Source organism: Moschus berezovskii, chromosome 18 (assembly GCF_049115385.1).
Source record: "Moschus berezovskii isolate FMDL1 chromosome 18, NW_MosBer_1.0, whole genome shotgun sequence".
Taxonomy (NCBI): domain Eukaryota; kingdom Metazoa; phylum Chordata; class Mammalia; order Artiodactyla; family Moschidae; genus Moschus; species Moschus berezovskii.
In genome coordinates, this window is record NC_142477.1 from 21,289,054 (window position 1) to 21,309,974 (window position 20,921).

Genomic DNA, 20,921 nt, shown 5'->3' on the forward strand with positions numbered 1-20,921 from the left:
ACATCCATACATGACTACTGGAAAAACCATAGCCTTGACCAGATGGACCTTTGTTTCAAAGTAATGTCTTTGCTTTTTAATATGCTGTCTAGGTTGGTCATAACTTTCCTTCCAAGGAGTAAGCATCTTTTAATTTCATGGCTGCAATCACCATCTGCAGTGATTTTGGAGCCCAGAAAAATAAAACCAGCCACTGTTTCCACTGTTTCCCCATCTATTTGCCATAAAGTGATGGGACCAGATGCCATGATCTTAGTTCTCTGAATGTTGAGCTTCAAGCCAACTTTTTCATTCTCTTCTTTCACTTTCATCAAGAGGCTCTTTAGTTCCTCTACACTTTCTGCCATAAGGGTGGTGTCATCTGCATATCTGAGGTTATTGATATTTCTCCCAGCAAACTTGATTCCAGCTTGTGCTTCATCCAGCCCAGAATTTCTCATGATGTACTCTGCATTTAAGTTAAATAAGCAGGGTGACAGTATACAACCTTGACATACTCCTTTTCCTATTTGGAACCAGTCTGTTTTTCCATGTCCATTTCTAACTGTTGCTTCCTGACCTGCATGCAGATTTCTCAAGAGGCAGGTCAGGTGGTCTGTTATTCCCATGTCTTTCAGAATGTTCCACAGTTTATTTTGATCCACACAGTCAAAGGCTTTGTCAAAGTCAAGAAAGCAGAAATAGATGTTTTTCTGGGACTCTTGTTTTTTCGATGATTCCAGTGGATGTTGGCAATTTGATCTCTGGTTCCTCTGCCTTTTCTAAAACCAGCTTGAACATCTGGAAGTTCCTGGTTCACGTATTACTGAAGTCTGACTTGGAGAATTTTGAGCATTACTTTACTAGCATGTGAGATGAGTGCAGTTGTGCAGTAGTCTGAGCATTCTTTGGCGTTGCCTTTCTTTGGGACTGGAATGAAAACTGACCTTTTCCAGTCCCGTAGCCACTGCTGAGTTTTCCAAATTTGCTGGCATATTGAGTTTTTCCTACGTAAAGACAATTTCAACACCAGTTTAATGTCTTGTCTTGAAGTAGTCTAGAATACTGATGGTATACAAACCTTTGTGATTAAGTTTTCTATTTTACTGTAATAAAAAACATTAAACAGGGCTCCCCTGGTAGCTCACTGGTAAAGAATCCACCTGCAAGTGTGGGAGACATTGGTTCAGTCCCCGGTCTGGGAAGATCCCACATGCCTCAGAGCAAGTAAGCCTGTGCGCCACAACTATTGCGTCTGTGCTCTAGAGCCTGGGAGCTGCAACTGTGGAGCCCACACACCACAACTACTGAAGCCTGTGTGCCCTGGAGCCCATGCTCCACTACAGTGAGAAGCCCGCTTACCAGAACTAGAGAGTAGCCCCTGCTCACAGCAACTGGAGATAAGATCATGCAACAGCAATGACCCAGCACAGCCAAAAACAAACAAATAAATAAAATTCAAAACAGAAAACATTAAACAAACCATCGACTTCATCTGACCATGAAGCAGATGCTCAGTTTTGTTTTTTATTTCCTGCAGCAAATGTGGGTTTCACGTTTAAATGAATGCTTTGCTCGTTTAAAACCAGGGAAACTAAATAATGATCAAACTAAATAAGAAGACGTGGTTTCTACTTTTAATCTTTAGAGCAGGAAAATGTTTCTTTAGACACCCCAAGAGGCAATTGCATAAGGGAAGTGAGAGCAAAAGGTGAATTTGATGGTTGTGATCTTTAGAATAGACTCTGTAAGAAGCCAAATGTCTAGCAAGTAAGCTACTCAGATGAAGTTCTACAATTTGAGTGACCATGGCCATCAACCAACCTGAAAATTCAAAAATGTTGGAAAGCGAAAAAATAAATCTGGTAGATAATTTGATCTTAAAATTTGATACCAGATGATATAGAAAACAGTATCTTTCTTGTGTTGCTTTTTTTTTTTTTTTTCAGTTTGGTTCACTAATAAAACACAAACCTTGAGTTTGGATATAAAGTGAAATTCTCTCAGTCTTGTCTGACCCTTTGCAACCCCATGGACTGTAGCCTGCCAGTCGCTTCTATCTATGGAATTCTCCAGGCCAGAATACTGGAGTGGGTAGCCATTCCCTTCTCCAGGGGATCTTCCCAACCCAGGGATCAAATCCAGGGCTCCCACATTGCAGGCACCACCTGAGCCACCTAGAAAGCAGAAGAATGCTGGAGTGGGCATCCTATCCCTTCTCCAGTGGATCTTCCCGACCCAGGAATTGAACCGGGGTCTCCTGCCTTTCAGGCAGATTCTTTACCAGCTGAGCTACTAGGGAAGCCCTTGGATGTAAGTACATATGCAAATAAGAAAATAGAATATTAGGACAAACTTCCAAGTCCATTTCCTCCAGAATGATTCCATAGTGATGATAGAAATACATGGATAAACTATTAGCTTTTTTTTCCCCCCTCAAGATGTATGGATTATTGTGTCTCTTTTGCTCACTTGATTATAGCCTCTAAGGCACATCAGAACATGTAGATATCAAGTTCCTGAAAATCACGGCGTTGTTTCTCCCAGGGAGGCTGGAGTTAGTTGTCAACCACAACGTACCCAAGTAAACTGGATAAGGACTTTATGGATCTTTTAATTCTTACTTGAGTCTTTAAAAAATTCCTCAAGTATGGATATAGAGGAAGTATCCCTTTTCAAAGTAAGATGATTTTATTTAGTACTTTTAAAAAAATTGATGACATGCCCTTAAATCCTTTCCTCTGTCTCTTTAATAGTCCACTGAGAAGCAGTGAAGCAGGACTGAAGAGGTGGAAACGTTTTGAACTGGACAAGATAAAGCACCTTTGGGTCTTGAGCCTGCTCCAAAGTGCTCCGGGCCACACAGCCAGTCCAGAGGTGCCCAGTGGAGCCTGAGCTTGTAGAGTATCTTTGTGTACTTCATTTGAACTTGGCCTCTGGCCTGGTGTTGGAGGGTTTCTGGCACCAGGATTTATAAACTCCAACATCACCATCAGTTCAGCTTAGTTCAGTCGCTCAGTCGTGTCCGACTCTCTGCGACTCCATGAACTGCAGCATGCCAGGCCTCCCTGTCCATCACCAACTCCCAGAGTTTACTCAAACTCATATCCATGAGTTGGTGATGCCATCCAACCATCTCATCCTCTGTCGTCCCCTTCTCCTCCTGCTGTCAATCTTTCCCACCATCAGGGTCTTTTCAAATGAGTCAGCTCTTTGCATCAGGTGGCCAAAGTATTGGAGTTTCGGCTTCAACCTCAGCCCTTCCAATGAACACTCAGGACTGATCTCCTTTAGAATGGACTGGTTGGATCTCCTTGCAGTCCAAGGGACTCTCAAAGAGTCTTCTCCAACACCACACTTCAAAAGCATCAATTCTTTGGCTCTCAGCTTTCTTTTTAGTCCAACTCTCACATCCATACATGACTACATGGCCTTGACTAGATGTACCTTTGTTGACAAAGTATTATCTCTGCTTTTTAATGTGCTGTCTAGGTTGGTCATAACTTTCTTTCCAAGGAGTAAGTGTCTTTTAATTTAATGGCTGCCATCACCATCTGCAGTGATTTCCTGCCCACAGTAGTAGATATAATGGTCATCTGAGTTTAATTCACCCATTCCATTCTATTTTAGTTCACTGATTCCTAAAATGTCGACATTCACCTTTGCCATCTCCTGTTTGACCACTTCCAATTTGCCTTGATTCATGGACCTAACATTCCAGGTTCCTATGAAATATTGCTCTTTACAGCATCGGACCTTGGTTCCATCACCAGTTGCAAAAATCACCATCTAGAAATTCTTCACTTTATCTCTTCTCTTCCTGTTCTCAGTGCCACCATGTTGACCCAGACCCTTAATTGCAGCCTGCACTGGGCTGCTTCCTGTTAAAATTCTGACACATTAAAATACCACCTCTCATCTCTCCCCACGCCTGTCCACAGTGTGTGTGGCACTCTGGCAAGTCCAATATGGCAAGCACAACTCAGCTTGCCCTGTGCTCAAAAACATTCAGTGGCCCCCATGGTGGATGGCTACACAGAAAAAGTCCAAACTCCATAATTTTGTTTTTAGTCTCTTTAGGACCTGGCCCTCAATTCCTCATCCAGCTTTAGCTGTCTCTTACAACTCACTAATAAGAACCCTCTGTCTTGGTTATATTCATTTATTGTTTATAACTCCTTGTGAGAATCACATCATAAACATCAAAGCCAACAAAGATCATTATTTTTGTATTGTGAAACCTCAGAGGAAAAGGTTAAGGGAACACACCAATGGATGAAGGAAATTTATTTAAGGATGTAAATTTCCTGAAACAGAAATTTGGCACATTCTTTTTTATACTTTGGTCACAATAGGTGTTTTTGAGTGATGTGACTAAATCCATCCCACCTGGAAGCAAAAGTTCATACTGCATAGGGAGTTTCCTCTTCATACGAATCCCTCCTGCAACTTCCTTTCTCTGCTATTTTCTTTTGCGCTCTTATCTTTAACTTTTGTTATTAACACTCCTGCTGTTCCACGTTCCTAAATATTTGCCATCCTCGGAACAGCTGGATTTATTTCGATGGATGTTTCATTGTTCATTATGCAAACACAGCATCACTTTGGACATGATTTTCAGTTGATGAATATTCTGAGAGTTGATTATGCCTGGATGGTCTTGTCCATCACAGAATCCCCAGTCAATTTTGGCAGCCTACTGCACTCACATGTGTATTACTCTAGAATTCACTTTGTTCACTAATTCTAACCCCTAGTTTCCTTTCTTTTTAAAATTCTTGTGATCAAATCAATAATTTTGTATTAAAATATTACCTGGTTATGTGTTTTGAATCTCTTCTTCTTTTAGCTTTGTTTTGGGGGTATATTCTACAATTTATATAGTATACCAACATATTACTTCATTATTTTTTAAGAAATAAATGAATATAAAGCCTTCCCTGGTGGCTCAGAAGGTAAAGAATCTGCCTGCAATGTGGGAGACATGAATTTGATCCCTGAACTGGGAAGATCCCCTGAAGGAAGGCATGGCAACCCATTCCAGTATTCTTAACTGGAGAATCTCCATGGACAGAGGAGCCTGGTGGGTTACAGTCCATGGGGTCACAAAGAGTTAGACATGATTGAGTGACTAAGCACACAAATGCATATAAATTGATGATGGACACTTTTTAATGAGAGGGATTCATGATCAGATGATATTAAAGTTTGGAGACTATTTGTTTCAAACCATTGGTTTGACATTTATCATGTTTTACCATATGTGATTATCTGTTCTTAAACAGATTTGTGGAGGTATAATATACCCTACTTGCGGTCATGAGACCATCAACATCGTTCAATTTTAGCACATTTGTGTGATCTCAGAAAGCTCCCGGGTGTCTGTTCACAGGCATTCCTTGTCCCCACCTTCAGCCCTAGGCAACTAATGATCTTTCTGTCCCTGTAGATCTGCCTTTTTTAGACTCTGTATATAAATGGAATTAAATGATATGTGCTCTTTTGTAACTGGCTTCTTTCACTTAGCATGTGTTTTTAAGGTTCATCGTGTTGCAGTTTGTATTAACACTTCATTCATTTATGTTTCAGAACAACACATACAGATATCCTACATTTTGCTTTTCCATTTACCAATTTATGATCATTTGGATTGTTTCCACTGTTTCAGCTGTTATGAAATACAAGTACTGCTAGAAACACTCATGTAGACATATGTTTTTATTTCTCTTGAATAATTTCCAAAGAGGGAATTACCAGGTCATGTGGTGCTGGAGAAGACTCTTGAGAGTCCCTTGGACTGCAAGGAGATCCAACCAGTCCATTCTAAAGGAGATCAATCCTGGGTGTTCATTGGAAGGACTGATGCTAAAGCTGAAACTCCAATACTTTGGCCACCTCATGCATTGAGTTGACTCATTGGAAAAGAGTCTGATGCTAGGAAGGATTGGGGGTAGGAGGAGTTGGGGACAACAGAGAATGAGATGGCTGGATGGCATCACCGACTCGATGGACATGCTGCTGCTGCTGCTGCTAAGTCACCTCAGTCGTGTCCGACTCTGTGTGACCCCTTAGACGGAAGCCCACCAGGTCCCTGAGTTTGAGTGAACTCCGGGAGTTGGTGATGGACAGGGAGGCCTGGCGTGCTGTGATTCATGGGGTCGCAAAGAGTCGGACACAACTGAGTGACTGAACTGAACTGAACTGATTGCAACTTCATATTTAACTTTTTAGTAAACAGACACACTTTTCCAGAGTGGCTGTACTATGTTACATCTCATCAGACATGTGTGAGGATTCCAGTTTTTCCACATCCTCCTCATCGACACTTGTTATTGCTTTTTTTGGATTATAACCATCCTGGTGGATGTGAAGTGACATCTCATTGCGGTTTTCATTTGCTTTTCTCTAGTGACTGATGATGTGGAGCCTGTTTTCAACGTATACTTTCACTGGGGAAAGTTTAATTCAAATCTTTTGCTGATTGTCTTTTTATACTTTTTCCAAGAAAGTGAACCTTCTGTGGAGATAGGGGCAATACTTCATACTTCTTTGAACCCCAAATGACTGCCTGGTACATTATAGGATCACTTACATAATGGTGGTCCAAATGTACAAAATAATGATGATTTTACAGATTAAATGGAAAAAAATAATCTCATGTTTTATCTCAGAGGTTCACAACTCAAGTGCCCACAGTCACCATGCTGGTAACATAAATGGGCAATTTGGGCTGACTATATATAGGAAAATGGGGAGTGATGGAGACGGCAAGCCTTACTTTAAAAAGACATCTATTGAGAGCATAGCACTGAAACATATACATTGCCATATGCAAAATAGATAACCAGTGCAAGTTTGATGTATGATGCAGGGCACCCAAAGCCACTGCTCTGTGACAGCCTGGAGGGATGGGGTGTGGAAGGACTCGGGACGCAGAGCTCAAGATGGAGGGGATATGTGTCTACCTATGGCCAATTCACATTAATGTATGGCTAAAACTGAACTGAAAACCATCACAGTGTTGTAAAGTGATTATCCTCCAATTAAAATAAATAAGTCAGTTTAAAAAAGAAAATAAAACTATACTAAAACATTTAAGTTCATAAAAAAAAAATTACTGGAACAATAGCCAAGATGTGGAAACCACCTAAATGTCCATTGAGCGATGAAAGGATTAAGAAGATGTGGTATATATATACAAAGGAATACTATTTAGCCATAAAAAAGAACAAAATAATGCCATTTGCAGCAACAGGGATGGAACTAGAGCTTGTCATACTAAGTGAAGTAAGTCAAAAAGAGAAAGACAAATATCATATGATGTCATTTATATGTGGAATCTAAAATATGCCACAAATGAACTTATATGAAACTGAAACAGACTCATAGGCGTAGAGAACAGACTTGTAATTGTCAAAGGGAAAGGGAAGGTAGGATAGGGATGGATTGGGAGCTTGGGGTTAACAGGTGCAAACTTTTATATATAGAATGGATAAACATCTTGATCCTACTGTATAGCACAGGGAACTACAGTCAATATTCTGTGATAAACCATAATAAAAAAAAGAATATGTATGTATATAACTGAATCACTTTGCTATATGGCAGAAATTAACACATAGTAAATAAAATATATTTCAATGAAAAAAATCACTGTGCAGCCAAGAAATTTATTTATCACTGGATTTGACCTGCAGGGATGCCAGACTGATAAATCTGATAGGCGTACACCAGATCCTTCATCACTGAGCCTAATTCAGGAGAAGGCAGCCTACCATTCAGACTGTTTCCCCATCACTCTGTTGCTATGAGTGTCTTCTATGAGCGATTCCACAGCCTTCTAATAGGTCTTCTTTTCTTAAGCTTTCCATGGCCCATTAGGCGCCAACCAGAGGTATATTTTTTGAAAGCCTGTGGATGATACTGGCACCTTGCAAACCCTTCAGAGACTCCTCACTACTCTTTGGATCAACTTGAAATGCTCCAACGTGGCCCCTGAGGGGAACTGACCTGAGCTGGTTTCAGGGGTGCCAATGTTCAGCGCACATGTTCATCACTGGCTCTCTGCTCCTGCAATTTTATCTTCCTGTAGGATGCCCCCTGCACCTTGTGCTTCCACTCTCAGCTGATAACTCCCACTTATCCTTCTCAGCTTGTATTTGATGCAGTCCCCTCCTATAAACTCCCATGTTGTTTTTCAGTTGCTAAGTCGTGTCTGACTCGCTATGACCTCATGGACTGCAGCATGCCAGGCTTCCCTGTCCTTCACTATCTCCCTGAGTTTGCTCAAACTCATGTTCATTGAGTCAGAGATGCCATCCAAACATCTCACCCTCTGTTGACCCCTTCTCCTCTTGCCCTCAATCTTTCCCAGCATCAGGGTCTTTTCCAATGAGTTGGCTCCCATAGGATCCTATGTTCCTCTTGTCAGGGTACACTTCACATTTTATAATATCCTGTTTTCTTGCTCAGTTTCTCTGCAATTTGAGGGCGAGTGCTGTATGGCACTTATTCATTGATGGATTATCAGCGACCAGAACTTTTGGTTGCAAAGAAGAATCTAAAAAGACTTAGAAAATGAATTTTAAGAGGCGGGGAGGGTTGAGTGGGGGGAGGGATATTTTGCATAGATTTTAATGCTCTATTGAAAATAGATAACCAACAAGGACCTACTGTTATATCAAATGAAATCATACATAAAGGGCTCTCCAAGATCTTCACCAGGGCTTCCCTGGTGGCTAGGATAGTAAAGAATCCACCTGCAATGCAGGAGACCTGGATTTGATCCCTGGGTCAGGAAGATCCCCTGGAGAAGGAAAAGGCAATTCACTCCAGCATTCTTGCCTGAAGAATTCCATGGACAGAGGAGCCTGGCGGGGCTACAGTTCCTGGGGTCACAAAGAGTCAGACATGACTGAACGACTTTCATTTTCACTTTTCTTTCTTTCCCGGGATCATCTTGGGGGATGACATGATGCAACGGTGAAGTCTGTAAGCCTGAATAGAAATGATGTAATAAAATTCTTGTATATATGCACACAAAGTTGATATCTGATTTTTCACGCATACTCTCCTCTGAGTCTGAAGCTTGAGAAATAGCATCCCCCCCTCGCCCCCCCTGCCAGCTTTGGGTTTACTGTAGTTGCTCAAGGAGATAAGATATGGAGCCTGGAGATGAGAAACTAGATAGTGCCATTCTGAGCTGTGGAGCTATCCACATTGTTGTCTGATGGGTCTTTTCATTCTGGTTTATCACTGTGCCCCTAACGACCCATTTCCTTCCTCCAACAGACTCCTGGGGGAATAGTAAGCACTTACCTAAGGCACCATTTGCTACAATATGCAAAGTGTGTGTATGTGTGCTCAGTGGGGTCCAACTCGTTGCAACCCTATGAACTGTAGCCCTCCAAGTTCCTCTGTTTGTGGGATTCTCCAGGCAAGCATACTGGAGTGGGTAGCCATTTCCTTTTCCAGGGGGTCTTCTGGGCCCAGGGATTGAACCCACATTTCCTGCATCTCCTGCATTGGCAGACAGATTCCTTACCACTGGGCTACCTGGCTGATGGTTATCAAATCATGGGCTTAATCCTCACCCAAGGAAACTTGCTGCTAGGGGTGGTGGAGATCTGTTGATGACCAAAATATGACTATTGTCTTGATTGGAAGGGCTTAGGTCTTCTGTAAACCTAGCTTAGCAGGTTGAAAGCTGCTTGAAAGCTAGCAACTTTCAAGGAAGTTATACTTGGGTAGAACTTTTTTCAAGTGACTTAAAAACTTGACTTTAAACAACATCTCTGCACCCCACTGATGATTCAGTATTGGGTTCCAAGTCTTGAGAGTCTCAGGAAACGTGAATTGAAGATGGAAGTGCTTTATGCTATATCTTTCCCCCATCCTTCGTGGCCAGGATCAGACCTCTTTTATAGAGTGTGACAGGTAAATTCTCCAGATTCTAGGATGAGTAAAATCTGGTTTGTGAAGTCGCTCTTTCAAATTGTCTCCTGTGAAGCTGTTGGCAATACCACAAAGGTGATGATTTGGGTGCAGGGTGGGGTGGGCGTTGGTGGGGGGCGGTGGCTTGCTTTTGGTGTTAGGATTTCCTCAATCTTTAAAACTCTTGAGTCAAAAATAAAAAAGGGAGGGAGAGTAAGAGGACTTCTGATTTCTCAGTATTACTAATTATCATGGGATAAATTTAAGAATATTTTAGCACTTTACTTATTTGGCATATTTGGAGAATGAGAGGCTTCCTATTAAGTGAGTTATTATATTATGGGATCTTACCCTATTCAACATATAATTAATTATATTTATAATTACAGAACTACCTTACTAAGCATTGTATAGAAGCCATGATGGAACGGCATACTGATAACTTAGCTTCATCATTAAAAACACCAGATTTAATGCATTTATGTGTCCGGAGCCCCAGCTGAGGCTTCCGTCTAGCCGATCCTTCAACATACTGGTCCAGGCCATGTTTTGCTTTCTTTCTAAATTCCAGAGTCTCGTTTTTAAGAAGAATTTTTATGTCTCATTTGTGTTATCAGGTTGTGGTCTCTGCCTTCTTTCTGCAAATACCAGGTCTCTTAGCAATCCACTCCCATTCCAAATTTTGAGCCTGTGGCTTTGGATTTTACCATGGGCTAGACAATCAGATCACTAAACTTGTTTAATCTTACGTAAGAGCAATTAGGCCCAGGGATACTCTCCGAGGGGTGAGACAGAGGAAATTTCCTATATGGAATGTGTTATATCAGATTTGGCTAATTTTTGAAATTCTGGGCTTCTTTTCTCTTATAGGTGATTGAAGATAGGAAAACTCTGTAGAAGTGATGTGTTCTTTAATTACCTCTGAATGTCTGACCGCTTAAAGGACAGAATTCTAGAATTGATTGCTACATTCTACTTTTTTCCCCCTTCGGGCTGTAAGGATGATCAAGATGAGAGAGACAGAAAGAGGGAAGGGAAAGTGAGAAAGTCGGAGGAGAGAATGAATGTTACAGGGGTTCATCACAGGCCTGTGGCCCAGTTTTCTCCTTTCAGAAATCAAATTTTTCAGTTCTTCCAGAGGTTATCAGATTGTAAAATAAATCACACCGACTGTGTTAGCTTCTTATTGCTGCCATAACAAATTACCACAAATTCAGTGGCTGAAAAACACAAGTTTAGAGACTTCCCTGGTGGTCCAGTGGTTAAGACTTAGCCTTCTAATGCAGGGGTTGAAGGTTTGATCCCTGGTTGGAGAGCTAAGATCCACATTCCTCCAGGCCAAAAAAAGTTAAAACATCAAGGAGAAGCAGTATTGTAATAAATTCAATAAAGACTTTAAAAATAATTCACAGGGTGGTTCAGAAGGTAAAGAGCCTGTCTGCCAATGCAGCAAACCTGGGTTCAGTTTCCTGGAGGAGGAAATGGCAACCCACTCCAGTTTTCTTGCCTGGAGAATTTCACGGATAGAGGAGCCTGGTGAAGCCCTGTGACATGGGGTCACAAAAAGTCGGACACGACTGAGTGACTGACTCTCTCACTTTTCACATTAAAAGAGAAAAATAAATATATTATCTTAAATATATATATATATATTTATATTAGGGCTTCCCTGGTGACTCAGCTAGTTAAGAATCCACCTGCAATGCGGGAGACTCAGGTTTGAGCCCTGGGTTGGGAAGATCTCCTGGAAAAGGGAAAGGCTGCCCACTCCAGTATTCTGGCCTGGAGAATTCCATGGACAGTACAATCTGTGGGGTCTCAAGGAGTTGGACTCGACTGAGCAACTTTCACTTTACTTCAGGCTAAAGTCAAAGGGTCTGCAGGACTGCCTCCTTCTGGAGCGTTTAGGGGAGCATCTGTTTCCTTGCTCTTTCCAGCTCCAGAGACTGCCTGTGTTCCTCGGCTCCTGGCCCCTTCCTGCTTCTATGAAGTCAGTCCTGTAGCATGCTCAATGCTCTCTAACTGTCTGACCCCTTCTTCCATCATTGCATCAACTTCTCTGACATTGGCCCTCCCAGCTCCCTCTTGTAAGGACCATTGGGATTACATCGAACCCATCCATACAATCCAGGGTAATTTTCTCACCTGGAGAGTCTTCATTTCACAACATCTGCAAAATCTCCCTTTCCATGGAAGGCAACCTGTTCACCAGTTCTGGAATTAGGACTTGGGCATCTTTGGTGAGGGGAGGGGGAAACATTATTGAGCCTACCACACTAACAAACCCACGATATGCTGATTTAAAAACAAGATGGCAGTTTATAATGTATAATCTTAAGATATCTAGTAGGATAAGTGGAATTATCTTTTTACATAGGACGCTCACTTCTGACAGGATGTTGGTCATGTGAAGAGACTGAATAATTGGGGCTTGCTTGATGAACTTAGAATTACACCAATGGATGTTGCCAAAAAACGACAATAGCTTGACAAACTGCCCTTGGTATTCTACAAATATTTCTACTCAGTTAGGCAGTACTGTCTGTTAGAAGCGGTTTTTTAAAAAATGTTTCTTGGGTTTGATACCCTGACACTCAGATTCCTTGTTTCTTCTGTAACAAAGAATCCATAATTGTTGCTATAATAATGTCTCCTAGTTTACAAACAATGTGATGCACCTGTGTTAAATTTGTCTTTAATCTACACCTTACAGACAGTTGGGCTTCCCTGGTGGCTCAGATGGTAAAGAATCTGCCAGCAATGCGGGAGACCCAGATTCAATCCCTGGGTGGGAAAGATCCCCTGGAGAAGGAAATGGCAACCCATTCCAGTCTTCGTGCCTGGAGAATCCCATGGACAGAGAAGCCTGGTGGGCTACAGTCCACAGGGTCAAAAGGAGTCACATGTATGAGTGATTAACATTCTTACAGGCAGTTGAATGCTTAGTCAGAACCCATATTCTAGGGTAAAGAGCTAGCATTTGAAGTGTCATAATAAGGAACTTACTCTTCCATTACTTACTATTTCAAGTCTCTGGAAATCTCTGCTGAGGGATTCATCAATTAGCAACTGGGATGTAGGAAATAATTTTTCACTGGTGCGATGAGTGATTTGCAAGGTAAGTTAAATGTTGGCTGGGTCCTAGTACCTTTAGTGAACAGACATAAGACCCCAGAAGTCCAGTGGACTGCCATGGTCAGTGTGGAGGTCAAGTTCTAGAGTTGTCTTAATCCTCTGTCACTCTGCTTTGTGGAGGATGCCAATGTCACACCACGACCTGGATGGTCCAGCCTGCAAATGAGTTTTCTACTGGCCTGAGAGTGAAACTTCCATGTAAGGTACTTGTAGAGAGCCTGGGGGCAGGGAGGGGACTTTCCTGAACTTTGAGAATATGTCTCATGGTTTTTTGACAACTGCTGGTTAGTAAATACTCCTATATTTTTCGGAAATTGGACTAAGACTTGCTTTGCTTGTAATCTATCACCTAGTATCGATTTTTTGGGAAGCTGTGTGTTCAGAAAGATGAATTAGTAGGTGCCTGGTTTTCCAGCTTTATTGGCACCAACATCACCCAGAGAGCTGGTTAAAACACAGGTGGCTGCGCCCCAGCCTCTGAGTCTGTAGGTCTAGGGTGGAGGGTTGAGAATTTGCATTTCTTACAGTGTCCAAGTGATGCTGCTTCTGCTGGTCGGGGGTGACTCTTTGAGAACCTCTGAACTGGCTTTTGCTGTGGCTTCAAACAACAAAGGTCTATCTCTTGCCCATACTACATGTCCCTGTGGGTTGGTTGGAGGCTCTGCTCTGCATCATGGCTGAGCTCATTTTACAACCCAGACTGATGGAATGTTACTGCTTGTGGTATATATGTGAAAGAGTTCTGATGGATATCACACTGGTGATTAAAAGACACCTCAGAATTCATTAACTGGAGACTTCCCTGGTGGTCCAGTGGCTAAGACTCTACTCTCCCAATGCAGGGGGTCCGGGTTTGATCCCTGGTTAGGGAACTAGATCCCACATGCTACAACTAAAGACCCACCTGCCTCAGCTAAGACCTGGTGCAGCCAAATAAATAAATGTGTGCATGCATGCTCAGTCACTTCAGCTGTGTCTGACTCTTTGTGACCCCATGGACTGTAGCCCGCCAGGCTCCTCTGTCCTTGGGGATTCTCCAAGTAAGAATACTGGAGTGGGTTGCATGCCCTCCTCCAGGGGCTCTTCCTGACCCAGGGATCAAAGCCGTATGTCTTGTGTCTCCTGTGTTGGCAGGCAGGTTCTTTACCTTTAGCACCACCTGGGAAGCCCAAATCAGTAAATATTTTAAAAAGTTCATTGGCCAGGACTAATCACATGACTTGTCCCTCCATGTGAGTGCCAGGAAATACAATTTTACCTTGTGTCCCGCAGGAGGGTATCTGAACATTTGTAAAATAGTACTAACAATTACTGCCAATACTACCCAACTTTGACCAATGGAACCTGGTAACAGGTGATCAGTCAAACTGATTTATCAGTTCACTCTATCTGGGTGCCATACAGCTGATGCCGTCTGTGACCTTGGTTATTATTTAGTCTCCTCAAGTGGAATTTGAAATGGTACTGAACACACTGGGGCAGTGATTACAAGGCATCTCTACCTTGGTTCCCGTTATAGGGTTGATCCATTTCTCTCTCTCTACCCATTTCTTCATTGTTAGATTTTATTGCAGATATGGTCTTTTCCGACTTTCGTTTTGAATTTTGGAGATGGACTTGGCCTTGTGGGCTTGCTACCCTGATGGGCTGACTGCAACCATACGGCAACGAAGTCTGAGAGAATTCGAGTTGTCAGCAATACTTGCTTTGCGGCTCTCCGTTCGTCCTCTCCCTCTCTCCTTTTTCCTTCTTCCTCTCCTTTCTTTCTCAGGCAGCTTTGCCATCAGTTTAACCGTCTATGAAACTCCAGCAACATCATATATCGCTTAAGCAAAAATTTAAAGTTTTGACTCCAAAATCACTTTTCAAGACCGCTTTTCCTGCTTCAAACAATATTCCTGTTAAACGCTGTCCTCTGACTACTTCTTAAGGTTTTTGGAGCCAGTCAGAGACAGTGGTTATATCTTTACCAAAGGACAAATTGAGAGGGTGCTTGTTTTGCATTCTTCGCTTCAATCACTTCAGTTCATTAGGGAAATAAAACTGTCAGCGCCACGTCTCTGGGTACAAAGGACACGGGTAGGGTATATGATTCAAAGGATTGCCCAAGGCTAAGGCCGCAGTTAAGCTTTAATTAACTGGGACAGTCAGGGGCAGGTGCTGTAGAAGGGAACACTATTGCTATTAATATTAATTTTTTGTGTGAATAAAGGGAGACTCCTGGACGCATTGTTTCATAATTAATTTCCTTAAAAGTTATGAATGTCCTAAATATTCCCTAAAGGAGGGCGAGAGAGATCAATTCATTTAAAGCAGCTTAATTGTTAGAGTCTCTTCTTATGCCACATATATATACACGGCTGGAAGTTTCACTTTCTTGTGTGGGTTTTTAGAGCTGAGAATAGTTCTGCTTTTGAGATGGAAATAGTTAATGATCACTACTATGCTTTTCAGAATAGTTTCAGGACCTTGGTGGCATTTTTAGGTTGTAGCCTGAAGCAAGGTGAACAAAACCTGTGATTGCTTTGGGGTTTTTGATATTTAAATCAGTCGTTGCAGGAAATATACAGGTATTTGTCAATCAAATAGTGTTTGCTTTTTTTTTTTTTTGTAAGTTGAGGTCATCCTGCAAATTGCTTTTATTAAGTCTAAGTATTTTGCCTTATGCAAAATGTTATATGTGTTTTACTATCTTATTCTCTTCAAAGTTGAATTTGTTTCTCTACCTACTGTTAACATTGATATCTTTATTGTCCTTTACCACAAATCTTTAAGTGGGAACAGGTAAGGCCAAATTATTTGTGTTTGCCCCTTGGCTTAGACACGGGCTGATAAATCACTTTCCGTTGAACCAGATTTTCAGGTAGGACAGAATTCATTGGAAGCTCTAGGCAATGCTGAACTCTACCTGGGGTGAGTGGGAAGGGGCAGTGAGGCAGAGAAGCAAATTTTCCTTAGAGAATGTGCTCCTTTTCATAAAATGGGGATCATAAGAGAATCTATCTTATGAGATACTGAGAAGATTAAATGATATAAAATGCAAGCAGTAGCATGAAGAGTAAGTACCTGGCAGTAAGTAAGCACATACTTTGTACCTGTTGCCTTTACTTTTACATCTCTTTCCTATTCCTTCTTCCACAAATAAACAAGCAATCAAGCAACAGGTATATCTTGTCATCCTCCCAGTTGTAAGACAGTGTTGAGCTTGCCAAGATGTATGAGACAAAGCTTCTCTAAAAGGATTCAGAATGATTGGCAAGATGAATCATAAACAAGTGATGATTTAGAAAATTTATAAGAGGAAGAAATTCTCATGAGTTTCCAAATGAGTTTGGCAGAGGGTGTGTGCAGCAGAGAAATTCAGGGACTAGAGATGATCATACTGAGTGGAGTAAGCCAGACAGAGAAAGATAATTATCGTATGATATGCTTATATGTGGAATCTAAAAAAAGAAATTGTATGAATGAACTTATATACAAAACAGAAATGGGCCAAACTTGTGGTCACCAAAAGCAACATATAAAACAAACTATGGTAACAGAGGGAAAAGGGAAGGGGATAAATTAGGAATCTTGGGTCAGCAGATACATACTACTATCCATAAATTAGATAACCAATAGGGACCTACTGTATAGCACAGAGAACTGTATTCAGCATTTTATAATAACATATAATGGAAAAGAATCACGCACACATATGCATAACATACACATATATGTGTGTAAACTGAATCACTTTGCTGTCCACCCGAAACTAATATGACACTGTAAATCAACTGCACTTCAAATAAGAAAATGAAATTCACCAGGGAGGAAGTGACTGTGGAGGGCAGTGGTCTGGAAGGTGTCACAGCGGGGCAGTCATGTGGATGGGTACAAAATGCGTAGGTGGAGGTGAAGGTGGGAAGAGCATGAGAGAGTATGTGTGTATTCGGCAGAAAAAAAATACTGAAAGCACCCAGGCAAGGAAGTGCAAGTTGTTTGAGGGACAGTAAATAGCTTAGTTTGTTGGCAGAAAAGTACTCCTGGTGAATATTTAGTGAGGAAAACGTGTAGAGGAGTAAAGTGAAGTTTCCTCCACTTCAGGGAGGAAACCTGTTGGTATATGTATGTTTTTGTTAACAGCATCTTGTGAGATCAGAAAAACATGTCTGCTAACATTTCATATTGAATTAGGATTAGATATATTGGGAACACATATCCAGTTCTTCCCTCTAAACTTTGCCAACAAAGGTCCGTCTAGTCAAGGCTATGGTTTTTCCCGTGGTCATGTATGGATGTGAAAGTTGGACTGTGAAGAAAGCTGATCGCCGAAGAATTGATGCTTTTGAACTGTGGTGCTGGAGAAGACTCTTGAGAGTCCCTTGGACTGCAAGGAGATCCAACCAGTCCATTCTAAAGGAGATCAATCCTGGGTGTTCATTGGAAGGACTGATGCTAAAGCTGAAACTCCGATACTTCGGCCACCTCATGCAACGAGTTGACTCACTGGAAAAGAGTCTGATGCTGGGAGGGGTTGGGGGCAGGAGGAGAAGGGGAGGACAGAGAATGAGATGGCTGGATGGCATCACCGACTCGATGGACATGAGTTTGAGTGAACTCGGGGAGTTGGTGATGGACAGGGAGGCCTGGCGTGCAGTGATTCATGGGGTCGCAAAGAGTCGGACACGACTGAGCGACTGAACTGAACTGAACTGAACTGAATCCTAATGTGGTTATTAACATGAGCTGCTCATAAACATGGCTTCCCTGCTGGCTCAGCAGTAAAGAATCTACCTGCCAATGTAGGAGACCAGGGTTCAATCTCTGGGTCGGGAAGACATGCCCTCTACTATTCTTGCCTGGAGAATCTCATGGGAAATGGAACCTGGTGGGCCCATGGGGTCACGAATCAGACACAACTTAGTGACTAAACAACAACGACACACTCATAAATATTATCAGGGCAATGTAAAGCCACGATCATGTTAAATTTTCCACAGAGAACCCTTTCACTCCTTTGCTCACAGGTTTTTTTTTTTTTTTTTATTAATAAATGACACTCCAAGCTAAGCAGATGTCATACAGTATTTATCTGACATCATAAAGTATTTATCTGATTTGATAGATTGCTTTTCTCAGCACTATCCATTTTAGGCCCATGAGACCTACTTATTGACCTGGCAATAGAGTACATTCAGTCTAGGATCAATAGATAAATACTTACATCGTATTAAGTTTAATTATCTATTAAAACATACCTGCTGTTTTCACAGCTTACGTTTTCTGTGGTGCAGATGCTGAAATGTATTGAACAACTTAAATAATTTATGTATTTGTCACATCTTTCATCAAAGCCCCGAATTTATTTAAAGTAAGTTTTACCTCTAGTATGGAATTATTTTAGGTAGATTGATTGTTTTAACAAAGTGTCTGGGAACATATATAGCCCAAGTGTCCAAGCTGATGTTTTGCATGATTAAAATAATGCCTTCCTAAAATATCTAACTAAGCTCAGATCCAGGAGACATATTGTTGTTACCAGAAGCTCAACCTCTTTGTATATGGATGCCAAAACTACTCTCAGAGAGTTTTGGACGAAGTAGAAAAGAATAACTTTATTACTTGACCAGGCACAAGGAGACACATCAGGTTTTTGCCATGAAAAACTCTGTGTCCCAACTGCAGAGGATTTGATGAAGTGTTTTATGACAATGAGTCAAAGGTGGGGTCTCTGACAAGATTAGGGTTTGAGCAGGGCTTGTGCTCCCTTCATCTCTTCTCAGGTAGTCTGACTAATTTTGATGAGTTTTTCTGGTCCCTTTAACCTGGGGGTGTTTCTTAGCTGATCCTTCCTTGATTCAGTTCAGTTCAGTTGCTCAGTCGTGTCCGACTCTTTGTGACCCCGCAGACTGCAGTACGCCAGGCTTCCCTGTCCATCACCAACTCCCGGAGCTTACTCAAACTCATGTCCATTTCCTTTATTAGCAACTGTTTGAATCCACCCTTTGGAACTCAGGGAAGGTCATGGTGGCTGCAGTCTTGCCTATAAGAAATGGGGGACAGGAAGGCCTCCTCCCACGGGTCCCCACTTGGCTTCATTATTCATGACAGATGCTTCTTCAAGAATTTTTTTTTTTAGTGCCCATAATCAAGAGGGTCTAGGATAAAGGAAGGCTTCCCTCACAGCTAAGTTGGTAACGCAGGAGACCCTGGTTTGATCCCTGGGTCGATCCCTGGGTCGGTAAGATCCTCTGGAGAAGGAAATGGCAACCCACTAGCATCACCTGGGAAGCCCTCTGAAACCACGGAGCTATCTACAAAAGCAGGTTTCTGTACAGGACACTCTTGGCTGCAGAAGCAGACACATACACAGGCACATTAGCTCTGTACACAGCTTCAAGGCCACATGGCCAAAAAAGAAAAAAAAAAGGAAGAAAGAAAGAGAGGACAGGCGACTCAGGACCAGAAAACATAAGAGGGAGTATGATTAAGACCTATGGGGGTGAAGTCTCTGCTGAGGAGTTGCCAGGTTGGTGGGTTTTGGAGGGTGTCAAATACAAGAGATAGAAAATGTCAATTATTGAAAACGTTTTAAAGACAAGCCTTGAAGGGCTCTAGCCGTTGCCTTAGCAGTTACACCCTCTGATCATAAGGTGTAACTTTCTGTTGTGATGTCTGGTAGACACGCACATTCAATACAAAGTTTAATGGGGACCAGAGCAAACCATTCCAATCCTAGGAGGACAACTTCTCCTGCATTCTGGTTGCTCCTACCCTTCAGGGTTTTAGATACTTGCCAGTCTGAGCCCCTGAAATGTCGGAGGTCTTCTCTCACTTTGGTGTTGATCTCCTGACTCCAAATACCTTGTTTGGCTCATAGCAAAAATGGCATTGGGATTTTTCCATTTCCACTCACTGCCAAAACCTTCAGCTCTTATCATTTCCCTATTCTTTCATTATTCTTGTTTTGTGTGTTTTTTCCTCTCTGACTCTCATTGTCAACCCTGACAGCTGAGGCCATGGAATCCCTAGGCCTTCATCATCTTCTTGGATTTCCCTGGATCCTTACCTCATTCATGGGATCATGGAAGCTGTATTAGGTGACACAGTGGTAAAGAATCTGCCAGCCAATGCAGGAAACTCACAGGAGACTCAGGTTCAATCTCTGGGTTGAGAGGATCTCCTGGGGCAGGAAATGGCAACCCAGTATTCTTGCCTGGAGAATTGCAGGGACACAGGAGCCTAGTGGGCTACAGTCCATGGGGTTGCAAAGAAGCACCTGTCATGAATAACGAAACTGAGCAACTAAGCACACACACACACATGCACACACACACCCCTAAACTTAGCTGCTTAAAACAAAAGTCATTTATAATTTTCCAGCTTCTGAGGGTCAGAAATCTGGCAGAGGCTTAGCTCAAGGGTTCTAGCTTAGGAAGGCTCACAAGTTTGCAGCCACTGTATCAGTCAGGGCTACAGTCATCTCAGAACTTGACTAGGGCCAAAGGATCCATGTCTAAGTCCCCTGATGGGATGGCAACAAGCCCCAGTTTCTCACTAGCTTTCTGGAGAGCCAGTGATACTCCAGAAAGCTGGCCAGCAAGCCAGGGAGTACTTGAGATGGAAGTTGCTTTTTATAGGGGGCTTCCCTGGTGTCTCAGACGCTAAAGAGTCTGCCTGCAATGCAGGAGACCTGAGTCCCATCCCTGGGTCAGGAAGATCCCCTGGAGGAGGGAATGGCTAACCTACTCCAGTATTTTTGCCTTGAAATTCCCATGGACAGAGGAGCCTGGCAGGCTATGGTCCATGGGGTCGCAAAGAGTTGGACATGACTGACCAACAAACATACAGCATTTTTGCCTTTTATAACCAAATGTCAGAAGGGTCATCAC